General features: G+C 45.8%; 2 protein-coding genes across 21 annotated transcripts in view; one reads left to right on the forward strand and one right to left on the reverse strand.

Annotated features, from left to right (window-relative positions):
- CSNK1G1 (casein kinase 1 gamma 1) overlaps positions 1 to 5,735 on the reverse strand; it is a 211,151-nt gene extending 205,416 nt beyond the window's left edge. For 9 of the 19 annotated variants that reach the window (XM_051821876.3, XM_002718121.6, XM_051821873.3 and 6 more), the window contains exon 1: positions 5,528 to 5,728. The gene's annotated coding sequence lies outside the window, so the exon portion shown is untranslated. Of the gene's footprint in view, positions 1 to 5,527 lie in introns of all 19 variants that reach the window. The other 10 variants (XM_051821867.3, XM_070054370.2, XM_089310545.1 and 7 more) reach the window with 6 other exon arrangements.
- A 76-nt stretch (positions 5,736 to 5,811) lies between these two features.
- The window catches only part of TRIP4 (thyroid hormone receptor interactor 4), a 100,003-nt gene continuing 95,618 nt past the window's right edge, over positions 5,812 to 10,196 (forward strand). Inside the window, exons 1-2 of one of the 2 annotated variants that reach the window (XM_008268896.5) lie at positions 5,812 to 5,912; positions 6,183 to 6,239. The gene's annotated coding sequence lies outside the window, so the exon portion shown is untranslated. Of the gene's footprint in view, positions 5,913 to 6,181; positions 6,240 to 10,196 lie in introns of those variants that run through there. The other variant, XM_089310541.1, reaches the window with a different exon arrangement.

The raw sequence follows: 10,196 nt of genomic DNA on the forward strand, positions 1-10,196 counted from the left end.
TGTATTTCAAAACTTATGTAGAGAAATGTAAACACGTAATACTCTCATTCAGAGGCTTCAAAGGAGTTAGAATGTAGAACTAAGAGAAACAACATGAGTCCAGTGCTATTTTACTCTAGAAAACTTATGGGGCCTTTTAATGAAAGCACCAAACTGTAGCCCTTTCACAGGCTTACCTCACAACCAGAGAGGTATTGCACCCAGTCCCTTGGTGGCAAGGGCAATGGGCTACCTATCCACACAGTTTCTTTGACCAAGCAACATACAAGGGAATGTCCCTTTCCCCAGCATGACCATATCTTCATTTTGACAGGTTGAGAGATTCTTCTAAGGTTTTATACATTTATTTGAAAGGCAGAATTACAGAGACAGAGGGAGAGGGAGAGAAGGAGAGCAGGAGAGGAACAGAGAGTGGGAGAGACAACCACCATCCACTGGTTCACTCCCCAAATGGCCACAATGGCCAGCACTGGACTAGGCTGAAGCCAGGAGCCAGGAACCCAATCCAGCTCTCCCAGATGGGTGCAGGGACCCAAGCATTTGGCCACCTTTGCTGCTTTCCCAAGTACACTAGCAGGGAGCTGGCTCAGAAGTGAAGCAGCTGGGACTTGAACCAGTGCCCATAGAGGATGCTGGCAGTGCAAACGGCAGCTTAACTTGCTATGCCACAGCACTAGCCTCATGGGTGAGAGATTCTAAAAGAACAACTTGCGTCACTGACAGTCCTACACCCACCAAAACTATACTCCCCACTTGGAGTTTCTGATTAGGGGCCAGAGCACAATGGAGTAGGGATAATTCCTTTGTCTTCCTACTTCACCATTCCTGGAATACCACACTAGTGCTACTTTACAGTTTCTGGAGGATGCCTGAGTCTTTCTGGTCCATGCTATGTGCCAACTACTATAACATCACAAAAGGGGAGGTATTTGTAACACTTGATGTCTGCATCCCATATTGGAGTGCCTGGCATAAATCCCAGATCCTCTGCTTCCAATTCAGCTTCCTGCTAACACGAATCCTGGAAGACAGCAGATGATGGCTCAAGTACTTGGGTTCCTGCCACCCCACATGGGAGAACCAGATTGAGTTCCAGGATGCTGACTTCAGCCTGATCCAACCCTGGCTGTTCTGGGAATTTGGCGAATGAACCAGTGAGTGGAAGTTCTCTGTCTCTCTGCCTTTCAAATAAAATGAAAATAAGTAACTTTAACCTCACCAAGTAATGGTTTTTTCCAGTTCAGCAAATCCAAAAGAATGTCCTCAGGACTTAATAACATCGAAACTGAACACTGCCAAGCACATGCACACACTTAGAAGAAAACTAAGTAACACGCATACAGGTGAGGCAAAACCCATTCCTTAAAGAGTAAATTTAAGCAAGCTTGTAACTAAATTAAAAAAAAAAAATCCTCTGCAGAAGTTTCTTTTCTAAGACATTAAGTGAAAAAAAGGTTTATTCTAATACCACACTATCCATTTTTTTAAGCAGCTTCTACAAACAAGTGGACTATAGTTAAAGCACTACAGAAAATAAAAAGGTCAATCAAGTAAATGACAACAAAGATGCACAAAGCCACCTAATGTTCAGAGTTTGAGCTAGCATAACAATTACCATTAATCGATGTCAGCCATCCTTCATACAGTAATATAAAAATATTACATGTTCCCTGATAGAGATATTATATAACCTAAATCTATGGAGGAATTGCACTTTTGAAAAATTAATCTGATGAATTCAAAGCCACAAAACATGAAAGGGGTGAGGAAGAAAGGAATCTGAAACAGATGGCAGCTAAATTTTTTCCTACGTCCATCTTGAACACAATCCCAATAATGTCAAAATCAAATTTAGCTTTCCAAATAAGTAACCTACAAAATTTAAAATGGCAATTCTGAAGTAAATTCACTATTTTCTTCCAGTTCTCAAAGGTTCTATATTTAGGCAGAAATGAGTAGACAAGTCAGATGTTCAAAAAAGAAAAAACTACCACTCCACAAATTCAGAAGTTCTTTCAGGAATATCTACTTCTACTTCTCTACAGCAACTGAACAAATTTGTATCATGCTTCTATGAGATCAAACATTGTTTCAAGATCCAGTGAATATTTATCCTTTTTAGGGACTAAATCATACCTACATCTATCTTAAAATTTAAAAAGCTCTGAAAGAACACTCACTTGTTTTTTGAGTAAAGAGCACTGTTGGAACTTTTTTTTAACATTTCTACAGTAATTCATTCTTGATTTGGCAACACACAAAAAAGTATATTTTGTTCACTATATGATTCTAATATATGGTACATATATAATCCTTCCCAGTCTTTCTGAAAATCTGAAACTATTCAAGAGACAAATATTAAAGGAAGGTTCAGTCACTTTTAGATTTCCTGACAAGCAAATTCCATAACCAACAACTGCAAGATCCTTGGAATGGTCACATACTTTGAGGGTAAGAGGCCACTGAGAAAAGTCTAAGATATCTCCAACAGTCTCTATTTGTTGCATACAACTTAGATAGAACTTTTTACTCCTACAGCTAGTATCTTATTTCTTACATCAAAATAACTGGGTTATTACAGTTTTATAAAAGGAAAGGAAAAAAAAATGAGAGCTTCTGATGCCACACTTATAATATTTACATCCCATATCAGAGTGCCAGTTCAAATCTCAATTACTCTGCTTCCAATCCAGCTCCCTGCTAAGGTCCCTAAGAAGCAGCAGAAGATGGTTCAAGTATTTAAGTTCCTATCACCCACACGGAGACCCAGGCTCCTGGTTTCAGGCTGGCCCATCCCTGGTTGTTGCAGCCATTTGGAGAGTGAATCAGTGGATGGAAGATCTATCTCTCTGCCACTCCTTCAAATCAATAAAAAAAGAATTCTTTAAAAAAAAATAGGTATTTCAAAAATTTGAAATTTTTTCTAAAATTTATACAAAACCTATAAACTTTTTAAAAAAGCATTATAAACTTAGTACCCATTTTGCATTAAAAAAAAAACTGCCATTGAAGCAAGTTATTTGGTTTATTCTCCTTTGAATAAAGGGTATATTTAAAAATTAAAAATGACTAACCAGTGAGGCAGACAGTGCCATAGCAGTTAAATCTCCAGTTGAGATATCTGAATCTGTATCAGAGTGCCTGGGCCATGCCTGTCACTGGTTTCTGTTAACCCAGATCCTGGGAGGCAGTTATGGATAGCTCAAGTGTTTGGGTTCCTGTCACCCACATGGGAGACCTGGATTGAGTTCTTGGCTCCTGCCCCAAGTCAGCCCCGGTGACTGTGGGCCCCTGGGGACTGAACCAGTTGATAGGAATGAACTCTCTTTCTCTGTCTCTCAATTCACAAAAATTTTTAAAAATACTAAATGTAAGCTATAGGACTTCATATTTTTTATATTTCTATACTCTGATGATGAATGATTTAAAGGTACATATTTATTCATTTATTTCATAGAGTATTGTATATATGAATTCTGTTAGTTTTACCAATACTGTGGTCTAAATCTAATTAAGATGAATGATGCTACTGATGGTTTTAATATTGAAATAATTACTTTGTATTTTATATGTCCCAATTTTAATTTTTTGTGTGGGTAATCCTTAAAAAAATTTTATTTATTTATTTGAGAGGTAGAGTCACAGACAGAGAGGGAGAGACAGAGAGAAAGGTCTTCCATCCGCTGGTTCACTCCCCAAATGGCCACAATGGCCAGAGCTGGGCTGATCTGATGCCAGGAGCTTCTTCCAGGTCTCCCACGTGGGTGCAGGGACCCAAGGACTTGGACCATCCTCCATTGCCTTCCCAGGCCATAGCAGAGAGCTGGATTGGAAGTGGAGCAGCCAGGGCTCGAAATGGTACTGTTATGGAATGCCAGCACTGGAGGCGGAGGCTTAGCCCACTATGCCACAGCACTGTGGCCCAATTTTAATTCTCTTTAAAGAGATACGTGATATTATGATGTACACACATTCCTTTTAAATGTTTTTCAGGTCAATCCATACTGTATATACAAATATGGTGCATCTGAGAAAAACCTATGAAATATACTTTGATCGTTTCAATAAACAGACATAACCACTACTATTGAGTTTTAAAGTAGGTACTTGATAAATTAAACTGAGGCTGCTTCCGATCAATTTCTAGAAGCCCATGAAAGCACCTGTTGGAATATTGTTGCTGTTTCCCTATTTCAAACGTTTTTCCACCAAACAGCTATCTTTTAACTCTACTTGATTAATGACAACAATTCACCCTGCACTTCAAAGTTGCTTCTGTTTAAAACAGGCTGTTACTAAAACATATTACCCCTTTCTCACTAGTAAGAATTTTAACTCATTTCACATACGAAGCAACTAAAGTTCTCTCAGGTTCCATGACTTGCCCAAGGTCAACAACACGAAAGTGGCACAGTCTGGTTTCAATCCGATTTATTTACTGCAAAGCCAATACTTCCACTTGACCACAATTATCTCCTTAAAAGATTAAGACACGGGCTCCACAGCAGCAAATCTTGCCTCTGAACGTTCGCCTCTATTCTGAGACAGCTATACAGTACCTGTGAAGTCAGTGATTGACTGAAACAAACGAGGAAGCTCTTTCTGCTTCATTTTAACTAGGGCAGCTTTCCTGGCAGGTAAGAAAAGAGGTTGGAAAAGGCTTGCCTCAACATGTCTCGCCTAGACCTCTACATCTAAACGGTCTCTCCAGTCTCCTTTTACACACGCGCGCGCGCACACGCACACACACCAAGTCCATCTACAAAGCTACGCCTGGCTAGCCTACAGTCAGAACTGCACTCTCCTAAGACAACTTACACCAGGTTCCATATCGAGCTGAGCGACGGTCGGGTATGCCACTGGCACCTTCCCAACCTCTGAAGTTATCATTGAGAGGCAACAAATCCAGCTCCACTCTCTTTCTTCGACGCCGTGACGCCTGCCCACTTGGGGGACACTGCTCCTATAGGACGACGGGGCGAGGGAGCAGCAAAGGAAGAAGTGGGGGAAGCGCACGGAAGTTGGGCGGAGGGAGGTCTCATTACCCACTCTTCTGCCCTCGCTCTGCCAAGGGCGGCTCCCCGCGGTGCCCAGCGACTCAGAACCCCCGCAGCCCGCGAAGCCCGGGTCCGTCCCAGCACGATGAGCAGCAAACCAGAGGAATGGCAAGATGGAACTGCCCCAACCACGCTGCCGAGGTGCACGCCTGCTGCTGGCCCTGGAGGATGCTCCTCCTTTCAGAGCGAGCCCTCCAGGTGGCAAACTCCCGGTCCGCACTGGCCGAAGTCGGGCGCCTCCTCGGCATGCTTCTACCCGGCCACCCGAAACTCTCGGCCCGCGGGGTCCCCCAGCTCTCCCATCCTACCCCCCGCAATCTTTCACAGACACACACGCCGGCCTGCGCCCCACCCGAGATCCCAGCTTCCCCCGCCCGGACCGGAGAAGGACCCCCCACCGGTCCCCTCAAACACACACAAACACCCTCAGACTCCAGCTTCCCGGATCCCGTCGAAGCCGGAGCAAGTACCTGGTCCGGCAGCGCTCCAGGGCTCAAGTGGGGCGGGCGCGGTCTCCTCCCGGAGGCGCCTAGTCCCTCTCTACCCACCCGCAGCGGCGGCTTCTCTTTCCCCGGAGCGGGAGGGAGGACAGGAGGCGGAGGGGAGGGGGAAGGCGAGGAGCTGAGGAGCGACTGGAGCCGAACCGGAAGTACTTAGCGCTGGCCCCGCCCCCGACCTGGAGCCCGCAGAGCGGACTCGCGCTCCTGATAGGGCAAACCTGGAGCAGGCGTGCAGAAATCGACACCACCACTTCCGGGTCACCCCCGTGCTGCCACTCCTTAGCAACCGCGTGGGGTTGCTAAGCGGAAGTGCTTTCAGGGACTGCCACCCGGATTTCTTCGGGACTAGCCGGAGGTAGGTTGGGCGGGTGGTCTTGTCTTCTGGCGACACCCTCTTACCCTCTGCTCTTGGTCTTAGACCGCGTGTGCGCTTCGTGGCCAGGGCACAAGACCCACCCTGCTTTTCCCTCAGCGGCACTGTTCCACCTGCTCCCTCCAGCCCTGTGGCCCCACCTGAGGCTCCTCTTTCCAGTCCCTCCGCGGGAGTTATTTTCTGGCGTTTTAGCGTGCATCTCCCTCTGGTGGATTCCCAATTGTGTTTCAACTAGACTTTTCACATCTTCAGCTTGTGAAAGCTTGTCGTGAACTTGGATCTCCTCTCACAGCCCCTGAAGCCGAAATGGTGAGAAAACTTTTGTCTTCACCTGTTCTTTGGCAAGGATTGTGCGCATTTGTGTATGGTCTGGAAATAGCCTAGCTAAGTGGAAGAGGAAAAAAAAATCCGAGGGAAATCAGCTAGAGTGATTTTAATCCTTAAAACGGTAAGCAGGGGCCGGCACTGTGGCGCTGTCTGCAGTGCCAGCATCCCACGAGCGCCGGAAAGTGGAGATGGCCCGAGGCCCTGGGCGCCTGCACCTGTGTGGGAGAACAGGAAAAAGCTCCTGGCTCCTGGCTCCGGATTGGCGCAACTCTGGCCGTTGTGGCCATTGGGGGAGTGAATTAGCGATGGAAGACTCTCCCTCCCTCTCTCTCTCTGCCTCTCAAATAAATAGTATATAAAAAAGAAACAAACAGAGGCCTGCATTGTGGTGCAGTGGATTAAGCCAGAGCTTGCAATGCCAGCATTCTGAATCAGAGTGCTATTTCCGGTCCTGGCTGCTCTGCTTCCCATCTTGCTTCTTGGTAATGCACCTGGGAAGGCAGCAGAAGATAGCCCAAGTACCTGGGGCCTTGTCACCCATGGGGGAGAAGCCGCTGGAGTTCCTGGCTCTGGGCTTCAGCTGCAGTTGGTTGCAGCCTTTTGGGGAATGAACCAACAGATGAAGATCTCTCATTCTGCTTTTCAAATAAACAAATAAATCTTTAGAAAAATAATTAGTCTAACATTTATTTTGAGGAAATCCAACACTGTTACTCAATATTAAACTTAATATCCCTGGCATCATTAATACTGAAATACAGAGTTCCATGGGCATCTCTAAATATGAGATACCAAAAGTACTCCAACAATTAACACATGTGGTAAGAAGCAATTTAGTCTAATTATGATTTAAGTGCACCTTACATTCAAAAGACACCCCTTATAGAAGGGATTCAGAGGGGCCAGTACTGTGGCATAGCAGGGAAAGCCACCACCTGCAGCACCAGCATCCCATATGATTATGTTCAAGTCCCAGCTGCTCCACTACAGATCCAGCTCCCTGCTAATGCGCCTGGGAAAGCAATGGAAGATGGCCAGTTGGGCCCCTGCACCCAGGTGGGAGACCCAGAAAAAGCTCCTGGCTTCAACCTGGCTCAGCCCTGGTCATTGTGACCATCTGAGGTGTGAACCAGCAGATGGAAGATCTGTCTCTTCCTCTCTAACTCTGCCTTTCCAAATAAATAAATAAAAATCTTTTTTAAAAAAGTGTGGGGAGGCCGGTGCTGCGGCTCAATAGGCTAATCCTCCGCCTTGCGGCGCCAGCACACCGGGTTCTAGTCCCGGTCGGGGCGCCGGATTCTGTCCCGGTTGCCCCTCTTCCAGGCCAGCTCTCTGCTGTGGCCAGGGAGTGCAGTGGAGGATGGCCCAAGTCCTTGGGCCCTGCACCCCATGGGAGACCAGGAGAAGCACCTGGCTCCTGCCTTCGGATCAGCACGGTGCGCCGGCCGTGCCAGCCATTGGAGGGTGAACCAACGGCAAAGGAAGACCTTTCTCTCTGTCTCTCTCACTGTCCACTCTGCCTGCCAAAAAAAAAAAAAAAAAAAAAAAAAGTGGGGGGAGGGATTCAGAGAAACTCAGTAGCACATGTGACATAAACAAAATATTAAGCCTTAGGAGAGAAGACTAGATATGACAATTATCTTTAAATAACTGATGATTCTCGTGTGGCAGGAATAATTGTTATTTCAAAGAATCAAGAATAGAAGGGGTTTAGAAAATTCAAATTTGTAACTCAGCATCTTTCACAATTAGAGTTGCCAACAAACAAAACTGTCCATCTAATAAACAACTGTAACTGGGGCTGCCTGGAGTGCCGGCATCCCATATGGGTGCTGGTTCAAGTCCTGTCTGCTCCACTTCCATTCCCACTCTCAGCTATTGCCTGGGAAAACAGTAGAAGATGGCCCAAGTCCTTGGGCCCCTGCACCCACATGGGAAACTCAGAAGCTCCTGGCTCATGGCTTTGGATTGGCTCAGCTCTGGCCTTTGTGGCCATTTGGGGAGTGAACCAGAGGATGGAAGACCTCGCTATCTCTCTCTGCCTCTCTCTAACTCTGCCTTTCAAATAAATCTTTTTAAAAAATTAAAAAATAAACAGCAGTAACTGTCTTAGTTAAAACTAGATGACTTCTTACATGCCTCCCAGTTTTAATTTAATAAAGATCTCTCTCTGCCACCTCTATATGTCTGCTGTTCTCAAAGGTAGAAGGAATCATTTTAACAGTGTTGGGGGGCTGGCGCTGTGATGCAGCGGGTTAAAGCCCTGGCCTGCAGTGCCGGCATCCCATATGGACGCCGGTTCTAGTCCCGGCTGCCCCTCTTCTGATCCAGCTCTCTGCTGTGGCCTGGGAAACCAGTAGAAGATGCCATGAGTCCTTGGGCCCCTGCACCCAGGTGGGAGACCCGGAAGAAGTTCCTGGCTCTTGGCTTCATATCACTGCAGCTCTGGCTGTTGCGGCCATCTGGGGAGTGAAGCAGCAGATGGAAGACCTCTCTGTCTCTACCTCTTTCTGTAACTCTGTCTTTCAAATAAATAAAATAAATCTTTAAAAAAATTAAAAAAACAATATTGGGTAGACCCAGCTGAACCTTTAATTTTTCCAAAAGTGAATAAGCCTGAAGGAAATGCAGTAGGTTTTTTTTAAAGTGTGTGTGTGTGCGTGTGTGTGTGTGTGTGTGTGTAACTAAAGTTAGTTTAGGTTTTATTTTCAGATTTAAAAAAAATTTTTTTGAGAGGCAGAGCAGTAAAGAGAGAGAGAGAGAGAGAGAGAGAGAGAGAGATATCTGCCATCCACTGGCTCACTCCCAAATGACCACAAGGTCTGGGTCAGGCCAAAGACAGGAGACAAGATCTCCATGCAAGTTTCCCATGTGGGCGGCAAGGACCCACGTACTCGGACCATCCTTCTCTACCATACTAGGCACATTAACAGGAAGCTGGATGGGAAGTGGAGCAGACAGTACTCCTCTGGGGCTCTGATACTTTGTTTTGAAAAGAATTAGAGGCTGGCACTGTGGCATAGTGGGTAAAGCCACTGCCTGCAGTGCCAGCATCCCATATGGGTGCCAGTTCATGTCCTGGCTGCTCCACTTCCAATCCAGCTCTCTACTATGGCCTGGGAAAACAGTAGAAGTTGGCCCAAGTCCTTGGACCCTTGCACTGCTGTGGGAGACCTGGAAGACGCTCCTGGCTCCGGATCAGCGCAGTTCCGATTTTTTGCGGCCATCTAGGGAGTGAATCAACGAATGGAAGATCTCTCTCTCTCTGCCTCTCCTCTCTCTGTGTAACTCTTTCAAATAAATAAATAAATCTTAAAAAAAAAAAAAACAATTTACAAACATTGGTTGTATTTGTTTTTAATTTTTTAATTCATTTGAGAAACAAAAAGAGCGCCCATCCACATGTTCACTTCCTTAGATGCCCCCAATTGCTGGAACCAGGCCAAAACCGGAGCCACAAAAGCAATCCATGTTTCTCACATGGCTGTGGTAGTGATCCAACTGCTTGATCCATAACCGCTGCCTCTCAGGGTTCACGTTACAGGCAGCTGGAGCCAGGTATCAAATGCAAGTACTCCACTATGGAACACTGATGTCTTAACCACTAGCCCAAACACCCATCCCAACATCTGTCATTTAAATAACCTTTTAAACACACTTTACAATTTAAAGTATCTATTCTTATTTTATGAAACAATGAAAACACAATGTACATATGATCCTCACAGTGCTCTAGGATTCAAAAATCCCCGAGCATTTTTTTTTAATTTGACAGCGTTAGGCAGTGAGAGAGACAGACAGACAGACAGAAAGGTCTTCTGTTGGTTCACCCCCAAATGGCCGCCACGGCCAGAGCTATGCCGATTGGAAGCCAGGAGCCAGGTGAATCCTCCTGGTCTCCCACGCTGGTGCAGGGGCCCAAGCACTTGGGCCATCCTC

The sequence above is a fragment of the Oryctolagus cuniculus genome, chromosome 12 (genome assembly GCF_051225735.1).
Source record: "Oryctolagus cuniculus isolate XC-2025 breed Fujian yellow rabbit chromosome 12, ASM5122573v1, whole genome shotgun sequence".
Lineage (NCBI taxonomy): Eukaryota > Metazoa > Chordata > Mammalia > Lagomorpha > Leporidae > Oryctolagus > Oryctolagus cuniculus.